Source organism: Canis lupus, chromosome 2, assembly GCF_003254725.2.
Source record: "Canis lupus dingo isolate Sandy chromosome 2, ASM325472v2, whole genome shotgun sequence".
NCBI lineage: Eukaryota > Metazoa > Chordata > Mammalia > Carnivora > Canidae > Canis > Canis lupus.
Genome location: NC_064244.1, coordinates 11,600,879 through 11,620,461, shown reverse-complemented (window position 1 = coordinate 11,620,461; position 19,583 = coordinate 11,600,879). Strand labels below are relative to the sequence as shown.

The window sequence follows — 19,583 nt, the reverse complement described above, 5'->3', positions numbered from 1 at the left end:
ACAATAGTATGTAGGTGTAAATCAATCACAAGAAAAAATCTGGAAAGAACACAAATATATGGAGGCTAAATAACATACTACTAAACACCAAATTGGCCAATTCATAAATCAAAGAAAAATCAACAGATACATTGAAACAAATGAAAATGAAAACAACAGTCCAAAAATCTCTGGGATGCAGCAAAAGCTATAATGGAAGCTTATTGCAATAGAGGTCTACCTCAAGAAGAAAAATCTCAAATAAGCAACCAAACCTTACACCTAAAGGAGCAAGAAAAAGAAAAACAAAGCCCAAACTCAGTAGAAGGAACAAAATAATAAAGATTAGGGCAGAAATAAATGAAATAGAGACTGAAAAAAATGAAACAACACATCAATGAAACCAACTACTTTTTTAAAAAATGTCAACAAAACTCATATTTCTTTAGCCAGATTTATCCAATGACAGAGGACTCAATGTATAAAATCAGAAATGAAGAAGAGAAACATCAACCAAAACCACAGAAATATAAAGGATTATAGAGCTTATGAAAAATTATATGCTAACAAACTGAACAACCTAAAAGAAATGGATAAATTCCTAGGAATATAAACCTCAAATATGAATCAGGAAGAAACACAAAATTTGAACAGACCAATTACTATCAATGAAATTGAATCAGTAATCAAAAAACTCTCAACAAACATAAGTCCAGGACCAGATGGCTTCAAAGGTGAATTCTACCAAATATTTAAAGAGTTGCTACCTCTTCTTCTCAAGCTTTTCCAAAAAGTGTCAGATAAAAGAAAAATTTCAAATTCATTGGACAAAACCAGCATCACTCTGATACTAAGACCAGTTAAAGACACAGGGGGCTGAGGTAGGGGAGACAAAAAATAAAAAGAAAACATAGGCCAATACCTCTGATGAATACACATGTAAAAATCTTCAACAAAATATTCCCAAACCGAAACCAACAATGTATTTTAAAAAAAAAATCATTCACCACAAACCAGTAAAAATTATTCCCGGGATGCAAGTGTGGTCTCATATTCATAAATCAATCAATGTGATATATCACATTAACAAGATAAAGGATAAAAACCATATGATCATCTCCATAAATGCAGATAAAGCATTTAGCAAAGTATAGCATGCAACCATGATTAAAAGTCCTAACGAAATGGGTTTAGAGGAAACATACTTCAACATAGTAAAAGGTTGTATAGGAAAAACCACAGCTAACCTCAAACTCAATGGTGAAAAACTGAGTGCGCATCCTCAGGTTAGGAATAAGACCAGATGTCCATCCCCACCACTTTTATTCAACAGAGTACCAGAAGTCCTAGTCACAGCAATTAGACAAGGAAAAGAAATAAAAGGCATACCAATTTTTTTTAAGGTACCCAAATTTGTAACAAAGAAGTAAAACTTTCACTATTTGCCGGTGACATTAACCCGTCTATAGAAAACTCTGAAGACTCCACCAAAAAACTACTAGAACGGATTCATGAATTCAGTAAGGTCATGGGATACAAAATTAATATACAGAAATCTGTTGCATTTCTATACACTACTAATGGAATAGCAGGAAAAAATTAAGAAAATAATTCCATTTATAATTATACTAAAAATAATAAAATATTTAGGAATAAACTTAACCAAGGAGGTGGAAGATTTCTATTCTGAAAACTATAAAACACTGATGAAAGAATATGAAGATGACACAAATGGAAAGATATTCCATGTTCATGGACTGGCAGAACAGTGTTAAAATGTCCATACTACCCAAAGCAATCTACAGATTTAACGCAATCCCCATGAAAATACCAACAGCATTTTTCATAGAATTAGAACAAAGAATCCTAATTTGGTATGGAACCACAAAAACCCTCAATGGCCAAAGCAATCTTAAGAAAGATCAAGAAAGCTGGAGGTATCATAAGCCAAGATAAACAAAGCCATAGCAGTCAAAACAGTATGGTACTGGCACAAAAACAGACACATAGATCAACAGAATAGAGAATGTGGCAATAAATCCCTGTGTTCGTGGTCAATTAATCTAAGAAAGGAGACAATAATATACAATGAGGGAAAGATAGCATCTTCAGTCAGTGGTGCTGAGGAACCTGGACAGCTACATGTAAAGAATGAAAGTGAACCACTTTCTCACACTACACACAAAAAGAAACTCAAAATAGATTAAGGATCTAAATGTGAGATCTGAAACCATCAAATTCCTAGAAGAAAACACAGGTAGTAATTTCTTTGAGATTTCTTTGAGTAATTTCTTTGAGAAACACAGAAACATTTTTCTAGATGTTTTCTCTGGCATGGGAAACAAAAGTAAAATTAAACTACTGAGACTACATCAAAATAAAAAGCTTTTATACAGTGAAGGAAATCATCAACAAAACAAAAATGCAACCTATTGAATAGGAGGAAATACTTGCAAATGATAAATCCAATAAGGGGTTAATATCCAAAATATATAAAGAACTTCTAAAACTCAATACCCAAAACACAAATAATCCAATTTAAAAATGGGTGGAAAAAAAAACAAAAAACAAAAAAGAAATAAAAAAATAAAAAAAATAAAAATGAGTGGAAGACCTGAGTAGATATTTTTCCAAGGAAGATGCACAGATGACCAAGAGATATATATAAAGATGCTCAGTATCAGTAATTATTAGGAAAATGAACAAAAATATAATGAGGTATCAACTCAACCTGTCAGAATGACTAAAATCAAAAACACAAAAAATAGTAAGTGTTGACAATAACTGGAATAAAAGAAAATTTTGTGCATGACAGGTGGGAATGTATATTGGTGCAGCCACTGCAGGAAACAAAAAATAACAAGAATTGCCCTGGGATCTGATAATTCCACTACTGTGCATTTACCCAAGGAAAAAGAAAATACTAATTTGAAAAGACAGACGCACCCCTATATTTATTGCAATGTTACTTACAATACCCAAGATATGGCAGCAACCCAAGTATCCATCCATAGTTGAATGGATAAAGAAGATGTTACAGATATACAGATACACTCATAATGGAATTTGGCTTAAGTGCCATAAAAAGGAATGAAATCTTGCCATTTGCAACAACATGGATAGACCTAGAGGGTATAATGCACAGTGAAAAGCCAGAGAAAGACAAATACAACATGATTTCACTCATACATGGAATTTAAGAAACAAAACAACCTTAACAAAGAAGAGTCAGAAGAAATAGACTATCATATACAGAGAACTGGTAGCTACTACCAAAAGGGAGGTGGTTGGGGGATTGAAAAAAAAAAGGTGATTAAGTGTACACCATGTTGATGAGCACTGAGAAATGTATAGAATTGCTGAATCATTATATTGTACACTTGAAAGTAATATAACACTATGTTAATTACACTTTAAAGTGAAATAAAATTGGGTGCCTAGGTGGCTTGTTCAGTCAAGCGTATGCCCTGCACTCAGGTCATGAACCTGAGGCCTGGGATTGGGTCCATGTTGGGGAGGGGGGACAGTCCCTGCTCAGTGGAGAGCCTGCTTCTCCCTTTCCCTCCAACCCTCATCACTTCCACTTGTGCTCTCTCTTGCACACTCTCTAATAAATCTTAAAAAAAATGAAATAAAATTAAAATGTTATTTTTTTTTTCTTTTTCTTTTTTTAAATTTTTATTTATTTATTTATTTATGATAGTCATAGTCACAGAGAGAGAGAGAGAGAGAGGCAGAGACACAGGCAGAGGGAGAAGCAGGCTCCATGCACCGGGAGCCCGACGTGGGATTCGATCCCGGGTCCCCAGGATCGCGCCCTGGGCCAAAGGCAGGCGCCAAACCGCTGCGCCACCCAGGGATCCCTATTTATTTATTTTTAATGAAAGTAGAAGAAAAAAGGTATGAACTTCCAGTTATAAGATGAATACGTTCTGGAGAGAAAGTGCACAGCATGTTGACCCTGGTTAATTATAACTTATATATTAAGGTATATATAATATGCCTCTTAGGGTATATATAATACCCGAAGAGATGGGATGTCTGTGTGGCTCAGCAGTTAAGCATCTGTCTTCGGCTCAGGGTGTGACCCTGGGCTCGCGGATTGAGTCCTGCATTGGGCTCCCTGAGAGGAGCCTGTTTCTCTCTCTGGGACATACATACATGCATACATAAATGTTATTAAGTTATATATTAAATATTATATATTAATAAATTTATTTATATATTTAATAAATTATATATTAAATATTATATGTTAATATATTATTAAATTATATATATATTCCTAAGAGAGTAAACATTAGGAGATTTCATTACAAGAAAAAAAGCTGTAACTACAGGACCTGACAAATGTTAACTTATCATGGTGATCATTTCAAAATATATACATATAACAAATCATTATGTTATATAGTTTTAATACAATATTATAGGTCACTTATGTCTCAATAAATCTGGAAAAAAAACAATTCACTATAAAACATAATTTGCATTAGTGAATGGTAAGGAACTTGAAAATTCAGGATAAAATCAGTGATTTTCTAGGAAAATTCCAATTACAAAATATTGATTCAACAGATGACTGACAATCACGTATTAACAATAGAATTGAGAACTCAAAAGCACAAATGGCTTTCAAGGAAATTAGGAAAATCTAGGATCAGATTTCTTGCTACTTAAGATATTCTAAACCAATATTCCCCTTTCTAATTAAATACCTGCAAAATAATCTTAACAAAACAAAAAATGGCAAAGAAAAATATGTTTTTGACTCCTGTCACTTAGAAAAATTGACACAAATATCCTGGATTACATTTTACCCACAGTCAAGCAGGCCAATTAAATTCTCTCTGATGAAGTCCCAATAGTTCATTTTTGCTTTTGTTTCTTTTGCATTCGTGGATGTATCTTGCAAGAAGTTACTGTGGCCGAGTTCAAAAAGGGTGTTGCCTGTGTTCTCTAGGATTTTGATGGAATCTTGTCTCACATTTAGATCTTTCATGCATTTTGAGTTTATCTTTGTGTATGGTGAAAGAGAGTGGTCTAGTTTCATTCTTCTGCATGTGGATGTCCAATTTTCCCAGCACCATCTATTGAAGAGACTGTCTTTCTTCCAATGGATAGTCTTTCCTCCTTTATCGAATATTAGTTGACCATAAAGTTCAGGGTCCACTTCTGGGTTCTCTATTCTGTTCCATTGATCTATGTGTCTGTTTTTGTGCCAGTACCACACTGTCTTGATGACCACAGATTTGTAGTACAACCTGAAATCTGGCATTGTGATGCCCTCAGCTATGGTTTTCTTTTTTAAAATTCCCCTGGCTATTCGGGGTCTTTTCTGATTCCACACAAATCTTAAAATAATTTGTTCTAACTCTCTGAAGAAAGTCCATGGTGTTTTGATAGGGATTGCATTAAACGTGTAAATTGCCCTGGGTAACATTGACATTTTCACAATATTAATTCTGCCAATCCATGAGCATGGAATATTTTTCCATCTCGTTGTGTCTTCCTCAATTTCTTTCAGAAGTTCTTCATCAAAATAAGAAGCTTTTGCACAGCAAAGGATACAGTCAACAAAACTAAAAGACAACCTACAGAAGGGAGAAGATATTTGCAAATGACGTATCAGATAAAGGGCCAGTTTCCAAGATCTATAAAGAACTGATTAAACTCAACACCAAAGAAACAAACAATCCAATCATGAAATGGGCAAAAGACATGAACAGAAATCTCACAGACGAAGACATAGACTGTGTGGAGGTTCCTCAAAGAGTTAAAAATAGACCTGCCCTACGACCCAGCAATTGCACTGTTGGGGATTTACACCAAAGATTCAGATGCAATGAAACGCCGGGACACCTGCACCCCGATGTTTCTAGCAGCAATGTCCACAATAGCCAAACTGTGGAAGGAGCCTCGGTGTCCCTCGAAAGATGAATGGATAAAGAAGATGTGGTTTATGTATACAATGGAATATTACTCAGCCATTAGAAACGACAAATAGCCACCATTTGCTTCAAGGTGGATGGAACTGGAGGGTATTATGCTGAGTGAAATAAGTCAATCGGAGAAGGACAAACATTATATGTTCTCATTCATTTGGGGAATATAAATAATAGTGAAAGGGAATATAAGGGAAGGGAGAAGAAATGTGTGGGAAATATCAGAAAGGGAGACAGAACATAAAGACTCCTAACTCTGGGAAAAGAACTATGGGTGGTGGAAGGGGAGGAGGGCGGGGGGTGGGGGTGAATGGGTGACGGGCACTGAGGGGGGCACTTGACGGGATGAGCACTGGGTGTTATTCTGTATGTTGGTAAATTGAACACCAATAAAAAATAAATTTATTGAAAAAAAAGAATGAATTAAGACATTTATTCCTTTAAGTTTCTAACAATTCCTTCAGTCTTCTTTACAGATAAATCCCGCATGCCATTCATTATTATGTGTTAATTATAGTAATTAAAAATTAAGTTTTTAAAAAATCATTATAATATAAAATATTTTCTTTAGGGCAGCCTGGGTGGCTCAGCGGTTTAGCTTCATCTTGAGCCCAAGGCCTGATCCTGGAGTCCTGGGATCGAGTCCTACGTCGGGCTTCCTACATGGAGCCTGCTTCTCCCTCTGCCTGTGTCTCTGCCCCTCTCTGTTTCTCGAATAAACAAATAAAATCTTAAAAAAATAAATAAAGCATGAAGAACCATATAATATTTATCTGCCAAATTTATATAGATTTATATAGATTCCATCTAACTTTGCCAAACTCTGTTCCTAACAAATAAAATTCCACTTAACATTCACTGTCTTAATAAACATTCTATGGTGAAGATTTGGAAAAATGGTATTCCTCAGAAATTGATTTATAGGGTGTTGCTTTTGTTTCAGATACAAATGTGTAAACTACTGAAGTGTATTAAACTTGGAAACTAAATAAAATAAAGGCCTGAGTATTAATCTGTACATGAGAATAATTTTCAAGAATCAAAGGGTATTTACTGCTATATTAAAGCATACGTATTGCTAGGTAATGCTAGAATTTGACATAATTACATTAGTATCAAGAATGATAACAATTTATGTGTGCCTGCAAATTAGTGATGATCTTCCAGCTTTGATTAGCAGGAAATATGTTCATTTAAATGACATTAGTTTTGTCCACATAGGTTAAGTAGCACACTCAAGCCCATGTGCAATTCTATACTATGTCTATATTCAGTCTACAATGTCTACATTATATAAAAGGAAAGGAAAAGTCCTTATGTCCAAACAACATGTAATTCAATAAAGAGCTTTGTAGTGATGGTACTAACTACTGCCTCAAGTCCAAGACTCTCAACTACAATAAAGACATATTGGGATCCCTGGGTGTCTCGGCGGTTTAGCCGAGGGTGTGATCCTGGAGACCTGGGACCGAGTCCCAGGTCGGGCTCCCTGTGTGGAGCCTGCTTCTCCCTCTACCTGTGTCTCTGCCCCTCTCTATCTCTCTCTGTCTCTCATGAATAAATAAATAAAATCTTTTAAAAAAATTTAAAAATAAAGACATTTGTAGAAATAGATATAGGTATCGAACTCTGTCAATGCCGATTATGTATGGATGTGCATGTAGGCAGGTAGGTTGATAAGTAAATAGATCCAGAGAGAGAGAATGAGAGATCATATTTTGGCTTGTGTCATATCTTGAAATTGAGGCCTAAATCTTGACTGTGCATTATAGAGAGAAGTCACCTCTCCAAACCTGCCTATCTGAGCCCAGACAGAAAGTGCTCTTAGTCAAATTCTTACGTCACCTTCTCTATGTCTGCATAGTTCTTAGGTTCAAGAACTCTGCTGCGTAAGAAGGACCAATTGTGACAGTCTAGTGACAGATATTTTCCCTGAAGATATTATAAGAGGAAAATACTGAAGAACTTATAGGAAAGTTTTTATAGATTATTTTCCCTTTCTAATCTAAAATTTGTCAATTTACATTCTTAATAACGTGTCTTTTGGAAAATTATGTTTTTGTTAGTGCTTATAAAGCTATAAAGATCCATCTGCTTTTTAATAAATTTGTATATTTTCCTACAAAATGTATCCCTGAAAAATAGTTAGAAAAAAACACAAAATGAGTCCCAGAGAAACTGTTAGAAAAAGACCTTGGAATTTCATTTTTTGAAGGACATTTAATGAAGTATACCATAATCAAAGATATTTTATTATAAAAGTAAATAGAATAAAACATTTAACATTTTCATTTAAATTATAAATGTTAACAGAAGAAAATGGTGCAAAGTAACCTGTGCCATAAGTAGGGACACAGGACAAATTATACAAATGCCAAGTAAGACTTTTGTGATCTGCAGATTTCTGAAAACAAATTTCAAGATTCTCAAGAGCACCAGATATTTTACTCTTAATGGGTACTTTTTTTGGCAGATACCCATTTGCAGTTCCCTGAAGCATTTGCATTTCTCCACACTTAAGCTACTTGCCAGATACAAATACGAAAAAAGACAATTTCTAATTCAGAGGATTGCCAGTTCAGTGCTTAGTATTACATATTTTAATGCTTGATCATTTAGTATTTCCACAATAATTAAAACCAATTCTTTCAAATTGAATTACTCATTTGATGTGCCTTACATTAACTGCAAAACCACCTACTATACTGAAAACACACGTCCGAAAGACAGAGGATATCTTTCCCAGGAAAGCCTGCCTCAGAATGATTATTTCTATCTGATGTTATAGAAAAAGCTTTGACAATAGGCACATATCAATTCTACACAATTCAGCTCATCCTTCTATGATTGATGCATAATAGATACTATTATAGTTGTTCCAAACATTCTTGTTCCTCTTTGTCACTATCATACCATGACTCGAAAGACAATGAGCAAGATACTGCTTTTGAAAAGCTTTGATCTACTGCAGCATCTAGAGGCAGAACTGAAAAGAAAGAAAGGGGAATGGAAAGAGATTACAGAAAACCAGTCACTGCTCATTCCCATGCAGAGCATAAAAATATCACCGAGCCAAAGTTTAGAAAAAATGTAGTCCAACTAATGCAAGAAAATGTGTTTGATGTGTTTCTATCAATCATATTACAGTAATAACTATAATTTGAAAATTAAAAAGTTGAATTTTTAATCCTAATATCAACTTTATTTTTTTGTTTTATTTTGCTTTATTAGAACTAAATGTGTTGTATGACAACTGAAAAAACAAGTATTCTATTTTCCCAATGCCTTTTGAATCTAAAACATCAGTGTAAGTAAAAATAAAATAGAAAGTATTAGGAAAAAACGACCAGTGTTATTTCTTCACATGGAAGGCTCTACATTTAACATTCCTCTTATTGCCTGGGGCTCTTCATACTGTCTATAGATTTTTGATGGTATATTTTGAAATGTGATGCTCTGAAAGGTATTTTATAAAGCAAGTTTGCTATTTTTCCTACCATAGTAAAAAATGGAAAGATCTCATCTTATTGCTTGCTCTTTAGAACAAAATATTTTTAAACGTCCACTAGTAGGTTTGATAGTGCTGTATGAACAGAACAAAATGTCCATGTTTTCCACTAAATTCTTTACTATATTAATTATAACTATTCAAGGCAAAGTTTACTGATTTTAGGATTAAAGACTTACTAATTTTCAAGGCATAACAAATGTGTTTTAAGATAACAGGTTTTAATTGATAACTTTTTAGACTATAGTAGTTTTTCCTACAGATTTTCTACATTATACTGGAACACTGTCATCCTATTTTTTAAGTGACTATTATAGAGCTCACAGTATATATCATTAACCTAGCGTAGTTAACCTTTAAGTATCATTTCATATATAGTGTAAGAATCTTAAAATAGTATCCATTTCCTTCTTAATTTTATATGCTTTGTCATTCTTTTTACCTCTATATATGTCAGAACTCTACAAGGCATTGTTAGTACTTTAGCATCATTCTCTTAAAGCAATTAAGATTATGAAAAATATCTATTATATATTACCATGATTTTTTTAAAGATTTATATTAGAGAGAGAGAGAGAGAGAGAGAGAGAACAGTGTGCACACATGGGAGTGCAGAGGGAGGGGCAGAGGAAGAGAATCCCAAGCAGACTCCCCACTGAGCAGGGAGCCCTTGCAAGGCTTGTTCCTATAACCCCTAGACCAGGATCTGAGTCAAAATCAAGAATTGAATGCCCAACCAACTGAGACACTCAGGTGCCCCATATTTTACCATGATTTTTACCCTTTCCACTGTACTATTTCTCTGACTAGTTCTCAATTTCTGTTACCATTTTCCTTTGTTAAAAAGAACTCCCTAAAAAATTCTTTTAGCACTGGCCTGAGGCAGTAAATCTTCCAGCTTTTATTTGTTTACCTAACAAAAGTTTTATTTTGCATTTATTTTTAAAGATACATTTCCTAGCTAACAAAGTCTATATTGAAAGATTTTTCTTTCATTAAAGATATCATTTCATTTTTTTCTGGGCTGTATATTTTCTAAGTAAAAGTCTGATGAAATTATTACCTTTGCCCCTTTGTTTGTAGTTTTTTTCTTTGTTTACTTTCTTTTTTAATCACTGAGTTTTAGCTATTTGACTATGATGTGTGTGTTTTTGGGAAACTACAACCTGAGCCGAAATCAACAATTAGACACCTAACCACCTGAGCCATGCAGGCACCCCTTATTTATAGTGTTCTTATTTGATATTTAAGAAAGTTATTTTCAGCCTGCTGAAATCTCCAATCTGCTTCTATATGATGCTCAGTTTTTCAATAGTTGTTAATTATAGTTATTTAAAAATTTAACATCATTTCAATAACTGGGTCATTTTGAAACTAGATTTTTTTATTACTTTACCTCTTGATTATTGATTGGTTTTCCTATTTATCTCATTAATTTTTTACTAAGTGCTGGGTATCATATGTGGAATATAGAGACCAAGCAAGGTAGCAGTTATGGTTTAAAAGCAGTATAACTTTTCTTTTGTCATGTTGCCAGTATGACGAACTGCTATTCTAAACAGGAGTTTTTTGGCTTTCTGTAGATTTTGTTATTTATGTCATAACCTTCTCTTTGCCACAGACTTTAAATACCTATAGCAATTAGCTATTGTTACCTTATTCTTAGATTGGGACCTGAGGTACTTAAGGTTTTTTTCAGTATTCCAGCTTCACCTTCATGATCAGCAATATCTGTAAGATTTGCAAATAATTTGCCATTCTGGATTTTGTCTTTTAACTTTCTAGATGATATTCTATGATCAAAAAAGTTTTTAATCTTCATACACAATAAAAATTAGACTTAGAGAAACACCTCAACATAATAAAGGCCATATATGAAAAACCCACAGCTAACATCACACTCAATGGTGAAAAACTGAGAGCTTTTCCCCTAAGAGAAGAAGGAAAAGGACGTCCACTCTCACCACTATTAACCAACAAAGTACTGAAAGTCCCAGCCACAGAAATCAGACAAGAAAAATATAATAAAAGGCATCCAAATTCATAACAAAGAAGTCAAACTTTCACTATTTGCTGGTGACATGAATCTATCTATAGAAAACGCTAAAGACTCCACCGATAAACTACTAGAACTGATACATTAATTCAGTAAGGTCACAGGATGCAAAATTAATATACAGAAACCTGTTGTATTTCTACACACTAATAATGAGTAGCAGAAAAAGAAATTAAGAATCCTATTTACAATTACACTAAAAATAATAAAATACCTAAGAATAAACATAACCAAGCAGGTAAAAGGCCTATACTCTCAAAACTATAAGACACTGACAACACAAAATGAAAATGACACAAATAGAAAGATATTCCATACTCATAGATTGGGAGAATAAATATTGTTAAAATGCCCAAAATTATCCAAAGCAATCTACATGTTTAATGTAATCTCTATGAAAATACCAATAGCATTTTTCACAGAACTAGAACAAAGAATCTTAAAATTTGTATGGAACCACAAAAGGCTCCAAATAACCAAAGCAATCTTTTGAAGAACAAAACTGGAAGTATGACAATCCCAAATTTCAAGATAGGCTACAAAGCTGTAGTTATAAAAATAGTATGGTACTGGCACAAAAACAGACACACAGATCAATGAAATAGATCTGTGAGCCCAGATATAAACCTACAGTTATGTAGTCAATGAATCTATGACAAAGGAGGTAAGGATATGCAATGGAAAAAAGTCTCTTCAACACATGGTGCTGGGAAAACTGGACAACTATATGCAAAAAGACTGAAACTGGACCACTTTCTTGCACCATACAAAAGAATAAATTCAAATCAGATTAAAGACCTAAATGTGAGACCTGAAAACACAGAAATCCTAGAAGAGAACATAGGCAGTAATCTCTCTGAGATCTGCTATGATCACATTTTTCTAGAAATGTCTTCTAAGGGAAGGAAAACAGAAGCAAAACTAAAGCATTGGGACTACATCAAAATAAAAAGCTTCTGCAAAGGAAAGGAAGCAATTAAGAAAACTAAGAGATAATCCACTGAATGGAAGAAGATATTTTCAAATGATATATATGATGAGGGTTAGTATCCAAAATATATAAAGAACTTATACAACTCAACACCAAAATTACAAATAACCCAAATACCAAATAGGAAGACAACATGAACACACATTTCTCTAAAGGAGATATATAAATGGTCAACAAAGGAAAAGATGCTCAATCTCACCAATCATTAGGGAAATGAACAATAAAACTAAAAGGAGATTATCTCATACGTGTCACAATGGCTACAATCAAAAACACAAGAAATAACAAGTGTTGGTGAGGATGTTGCAGAAAAGGAACCCTCCTCCACTGCTGGTGGGAATGCAAAGTGGGGCAGCCACTGTGGAAAACAGTATGGAGGTTGCTCAAAAATTTAAAGGTAGAACCACCCTACAACTCAGTAATTACAGTACAGGGTATTTGCCCAAAGAGTACCAAAACACAAATTCGAAAGCATAACATATTCTTATGTTTATAGCAGCATTATTTACAATGGCCAAATTATGGAAGCAACCCAAGTGTCTATCAATTGATGAACAAAGAAGTTATATATATATATTTTTTTAAATGTGTATTTTTAAAAAAATTACTTAAGGTCTTCAAGTTATATAGATCAAGTCAGAATGTTCATTTCTTTTTTTTCCCCCAGAGTCAGTTTCTGTAGTTTGTGCATTTCTAGGAATTTTACCATTTCGTTTAAATTACCTAATTTGTTGGCATAGGAGTTTATATAGGATTCTTCCTAAATCCTTTTTGCTCCTACAGGGTCAGCCCTATAAATTCCCCTCTTTCATTTGATTCCAATAATTTGAGTCCTTTTTACTCCTGTCAATCTAGATAAAGTTTTGTTAATTTTAACAACTTTTTCAAAGAACCAACTTTTTGGTTTCATTGATTTTCTCTATTGCTTGCCTATTCCCTATTTCTTTTATTTCTGCTCTAATCTTTATTTCTCCTCTTTGTTTTAAAGGTGTAGTTTTTTTCAGTGTTCAAAAGTGAAAGTTTAGGTTGTTAATTTTCAAACTTCCTTTCTTTTTAATATAGGCATTTACTACTATAAATCTACCACTACTGGTTAGTTTCAGCCAATAAATTTTAGTGTGTTATCTTTGTTTTTATTTATTGTATAATATTTTCTTATTTCCCTTTTGATTTCTTCTTTGACTCACTGGTTATTTAGGAGTGTGTCATTCAATTATCAAATAATTATGAGTTTCCAAATTCTTCCAGCTATCATGTTTGGTTGTTTTTTCTTTTTTCTTTTTGTTTTTTTGTTTTTCTTTTTTTATTTGAGAGAGAGAGAGAGAGAGAGAAACAGAGCATGTGCATACAGATGCGCTCAAGAAGGAGAACGGCAAAAAAAAAAAAAAAAAAATCAAAAAAAAAAAAAAGGAGAAGGGCAGAGGGAGAGGGAGAAAGAAGTAGCCTCCTGCTGAGAAGGGAGTCCAATATAGGGCTTGATCTCTGGACACTGAGATCATGATCTAAGCCAAACTTAAGTCTCAAGAGTCAGGCACTTAACCAACTGAGCCACCCCAGGCACTCCAACCAACTAGGAGTTTCTAATTTCATGCCATTGTGACCAGAAAACATACTCTGTATGATTTCTATCCTTAAAGTCATTGAGATTTGGGGCACATGGGTGGCTCAGTTGGTTAGTAGACTGCCTTTGGCTCAGGTCATGATCCCAGGGTCCTGGGATCAACCCTGCGTCTAGTCCCTGCTCAACAGGGAGTCTGCTTCTCCCTCTGACTCTGCCCCTCCCCCCCATTCATGATCTGTCTCTATAAATAAGTAAAATCAAAAAAAAAAAAAAAAGAAAGAAAGAAAGAAAAGAAAAAATGTAATTGAGATTTCTTTTATGACCTAGCATATGGTCTATTCTGGAGAATGTTTTGTGTGCACTTGAGAAGAATGCATATTCTGCTTTTGTTGGGTAGAACGTTCTAAAAATGTCTGTTGGTTCTAGTTGCTTTATAGAGCAGTTTAAGTTTCTATTTTCTGATCTCCTGTCAGATTTTCTACCCATTATTGAAAATGGGATATTCAAGTCTCTATTATTGTTGAATTATTTACTTCCCTGTTTTTGCTTCACATACTTCAGTACTCTATTATTTACTGAATACATGTTTATAATCACTATACCCTCCTGACATATTGACCTTTTTATCAATATACTCCCATTTCTTTATATTCTTATAATTGGGGGAGAGGGGCAAAACTGAAAATTTTATATAATACAGAGTAGCAACTCTATTATTCCACCCCTTTCCATGGGGCTTGTTATTATCATTATTTGCTTGGTCATCTAGTGACTACATTATTTTAATGAAGTTGATCTCCCCTCACCATCAGCATCAGCTTCTGATGTTGTTCCTCAAAGGAGTACATCAGGTATACCCACACTCAGACTGAAATGACAGTGGTACTAGTGGGACTCTTTTCATCTATATCCCTAACCGCCTCTAAAAGTTAAACTGTACCAATTACCAGCTAGCTGATCTATTGTTTTTAATAATGCCCAGGGCATAAATTGTTCTACAAACTAATCCAATCAAACATGACTTCTCTGAAGTTAACAGTTTCTGATAAGCATTTCATTTTGTTCTGATGCCAGGACTTCTATTCTGTTCCATTATTCCCTAAATTCTTTCCTTCAAACTACTTGACCTACAGTTTAGCCTGTAGCTTGAATCTCCTCCCATATGGCTTCACCACAATCTCCACTATTCTTCAGAGTGCCTTCAGGCTTAAATTTCTTCACTCTGTTGCAAATGAATTAAGTTCCTTAGGAAGAAATTAGTAGGAAACTGGTTTTGCTTTTTTGTGGGTTTTGTTTTGTTTTGTTGTTTTGGCCTGTTTCTCCTCCTGGACAAAATCTCTGAGCTAAAGTTCTGGAGTTGATGTGGGGGCAATGGCAGTCTTCTGAGTGACACTCTGCTCTAGGAATCCAGCATTTTGTAGGTGGGGGCAAGAGTATAGGGTTCTCTTAACTTGCCGATCTTAGTAAGAAAGCACCAGCTCCAAAGTCAGGGCAAAAGTGACCAGGGCTCCAGTATTTTAGCATGCTGCACCGAAGGCAGACTCTCTGTTCAATGAGTAGGGGCTGAGTAGAAGAAGAGACCCTCTACCTCTCAACTGTATTCATCCAGGACTTAGCCTCAGTAACAGGTAGCTGATCACTGAAATAGGAAACACTGATTCTCTACTCATCCTGGGAAGAAAGTCTCCCTCTGGGAGCTAGGAGAACAATATCTGAAGTCCTTGAAGGCAGTAGTGTGGAATAGAGCATCTGCTTCACCAACCTGGGAATGGGCAGCAAAAGAGTACTAGTTCAAATATGAAAAACTCACTTTTATTACTAAATTTTCAGAGGCGTTCTTGAACAGATGTTTCTTCACTCACTATTTACCTTTGGGACCATTTCCAGAGATGTTAAGTGTTTGTTTGTTTTAAAAACAGTTTTCACCAGTTTCACTGGAAAACAGGCAGCATAGCTCCTCATGCTATCATTTGGAAGTTTATCACTAGATTTCCTCTTACCTACTTGTAAGGTAGTCACCTCTATCACCTCCATTCTGTCAGGATAGAAGAGTTGTTTTGTTCTTTTTCTCTGAGAAACAACTAAGGAATTGAGTCAACTTGCTTTACCTTATATCCCCAGCTTTCTAACAGATTCACCCCAAATCATGATATTGTAGGTTGTCGGATTTTTTACATGGTTAGGTTGGGGTGATACATTCTTTACTTTCTACATCCTAAGTTGTTATTTGTTTTTATTTTTCATATTAAGTAGATTTTTTTTTTAATTTTTATTTATTTATGATAGTCACAGAGAGAGAGAGAGAGAGAGGCAGAGACACAGGCAGAGGGAGAAGCAGGCTCCATGCACCGGGAGCCTGACGTGGGATTCGATCCCGGGTCTCCAGGATCGCGCCCTGGGCCAAAGGCAGGCGCCAAACCACTGCGCCACCCAGGGATCCCATATTAAGTAGATTTTATTTAGCTTTCCTACTTTGTAGATGGTAAAACTATAATGGGTGCAGTTTAGGAGGCAGAATGAGAAAATAACAAAACTATCCTAAGCTTTCTATATCTAAACAATATTCTTGAGTACAAATATGCCCAGACATTATTAAATAAGCTATGTTTTTGATTATCCTTTGAATTTCTAGTGTGTTCAGAAATAGATTATTAATTCAATTATTTATTTAGCAAACATTTCTATATATGATACTCTGTGCTGCGGTTGTCAGGGAGTAAACCTTAAGTCTTATCTTTCAGAAGATCATAGTCTACTAGAAGAAATACATGTAGACAGAAAACTAAAGAAAGATTCAACAGCCACTCACCCATCCTGTGATCCTGTCCCTGTATGGTCTACTCCAACTCCCCAAGCAAAACCAGTTTCATGAGTTTCCCAGGCCTCCAGCCAGTGGGCTTTAGTGAGCTAGATGAGATGCAGCGCTTTCCCGGGGCCCCACAGGTCTGTGTGTCTGTCGCTAGTACTCTGTAAGGCTGGATAAGGAGGAAGAGCCTGTCCAGAATCTCTACAGGACAGGAAAACAAGGGAAAATCTCAACATAGAGAAACTCTACAATGAAAATGAAGATAAAGCTGGAAATTGAGGGAAAGCCAGAAGATTTAAGTAGAGCCTAACGACGAAGAAAAATCAGATGAGGAAGAAAAGGTGAAGTAGAGGGGAAGCCAGGGCATAATGGAAAGCTCCACAATGAGGGACAGCCAGATGATAAGAAACATCCAGAAGACGAGGAAAAGCAAGAAAGTAGGGCAAGTCTGAAAATAAGGGAAAACCACAAAATGAAGGCAAGCTAGAATCTGTCAAAGGCTGAGAGTGAGTTGTGAGTTGCCAACAAGTGCCTACATGAAGATTACATACCCAAGAAAGCAAAAAGAAAAACAGATAGGGGGATGGATGATTCCCCCAAGGACTATCAGGAGGATTTAGAGGAAAGGCACTTGGGCAGTGAGGAGATGATGAAGAATGCGGAGATATGTCAAGGGCTCAGGAAGAGCTAAGAAAAAAAAAAAAAAAAAAAAAAAACAGAAAAATGGGTGGTTTTCATTGGATGCAAGGAGATGTACAAGATCCATTCACTCCAAGGAAGCAACGAGGTATCAGAGGAATGCAGGACAGAGGTAGGGGCCAAAGGGGCTTACATGATATTTCATATATTTAATAACCTGAGCCTTCAATTCTAATTTATCTGAAGAGAATATTGTTGACCCTGCTTTCCCTGGAAGGCATTTGCCAGGCTATGTGCTTTAACCTTAAACTGATAACTTTGCTTTAGGTGTTACTCTTGTTGCCAGCAGCCTTTGAATCTGACTACAGTGGTCTCTGTCTTTCTGTAGGGGATTTTCACCCATGTACATGGAGAAGATGTATATGGTACACTGTAAAATAACAATAAAGAAAAACAGTTTTTAGAACCACAAAAAAGAAGACAGATTCAATAAAGAGGTAGCATAAGCTTAGTCTGAAGACTGAATGAAAGTTTTTATGGCAAGAAATATTGGGAAAGTCCAGTGAAATAAAATCTGAACAAAAACACAGAAACAGAGAAGTACTGGATAATTTCTAGAAGATTTTAATGAGTGTGAGACAAATATAAGATATGGAGACAGGAAATAAGACCAGAAATGTTAAGTCAAGGCAAATGAAAAAGGACACTATGTCTTGATAAGGAGTTTTGATTCTAGTATATTGACCAGAAAAGCCATGGTGGTTATTTTAGCACAGAAGTAGAATGACCACTTATTTTTTAGTTATTATTTTACAAAATCACTGGTTTCAATGTGATAGATGGTTTTGGATAAGGAATAGCTGCTGGTGGTAGTGATACCAATGTAAAGGTTCTAATAAATAGTAGGTAGGAACACCTGGGTGGCTCCGTCAGTTAAGCATCCAATTCTTGGTTTCAACTTAGGTCATGATCTCAAGGTTGTGAGACTGAGCCCTGCATAAGGCTCCACACTGGGCATAGAGCCTGCTTCAGATGCTTGCTCTTCATCTCCCTCTGGCCCTCCCCACTTTCATACTCTCTAAAAAAATTAAAATAAAATAAAAATAATAAAAATAATAAACAGTAGGTAAATGTATCCACAGGTAAAATCTTCCACCAACTTATACGACAAGAAAGTTTATGTCCTGGTTTTCCTGGAAAATTATTTTAACTTCTTTTTAAAAGTGCAGATAATTGGCCATAGAAACATTTTTACAAGAAATGTCTCCTCTAGCAAAGAAAACAAAAACAAAATCAAGCTATTGAGACTACACCAAACAAAAGGCTTTTGCACAGAAAAGAAATCATTAACAAAACAAAAAGGCAACTTACTGAATGGGAGAAGATACTATCTGACAAGGAGTTAATACCCAAAATATATAAAGAACTTATATAACTCAACACCCAAAAAAGTCTGGTTAAAAATGGGCAGAGGACTTGAGTATTCAGGTCCTCAATGTCAAGTCATGACATTTTTTTCAAAGACACACAGATGGCCAACAGACACAGAAGATGTTCAACATCACTAATCATTAGGGAAATGCATATCAAAACAACAAAGAGGTATCACTTTACACTTGTCAGAATGGCTAAAATAAAAAACGCAAGAAATAACAAATGTTGGACAGGATGTGGAGAAAAGGAACCCTCATGTAATGTAGCCACTGGGGGAAACAGCATGTACGTTTCTCAAAAAAAAAAAAAAAAAAAAAAAAGAAAAAAATAGAATGGCCATAGGATCCAGTAATCCCATTACTGGATATTTACCAAAGAATACAGAAACACTACTTCCAAAAGATACATACACCCCTGTGTTTATTGCAGGATTATTTAAATAGCCAAATTGTGGAAGCAACCCAAGTATCCATCCATAGATGGATAGAAAAAAAATGTGGTGTACACACACACACACACACACACACGTGTATGTAAACAGAATATTACTCAGCCATAAAAAAGAATGAAATCTTGCCATTTGCAACAACATGAATGGACCTAAAGGGTATAAAGCTAAATGAATGATTCAGTCAGAGAAAGACAAATACCATATGATTTCACT

The 19,583-nt window shown here is 35.0% G+C and overlaps 1 pseudogene; it reads left to right on the top strand.

Moving 5' to 3' along the window:
* The first annotated feature begins 1,163 nt into the window (after positions 1–1,163).
* LOC112670402 (transcription elongation factor A protein-like 3) lies at positions 1,164–17,698 on the top strand (annotated as a pseudogene).
* Positions 17,699–19,583: the final 1,885 nt, after the last annotated feature.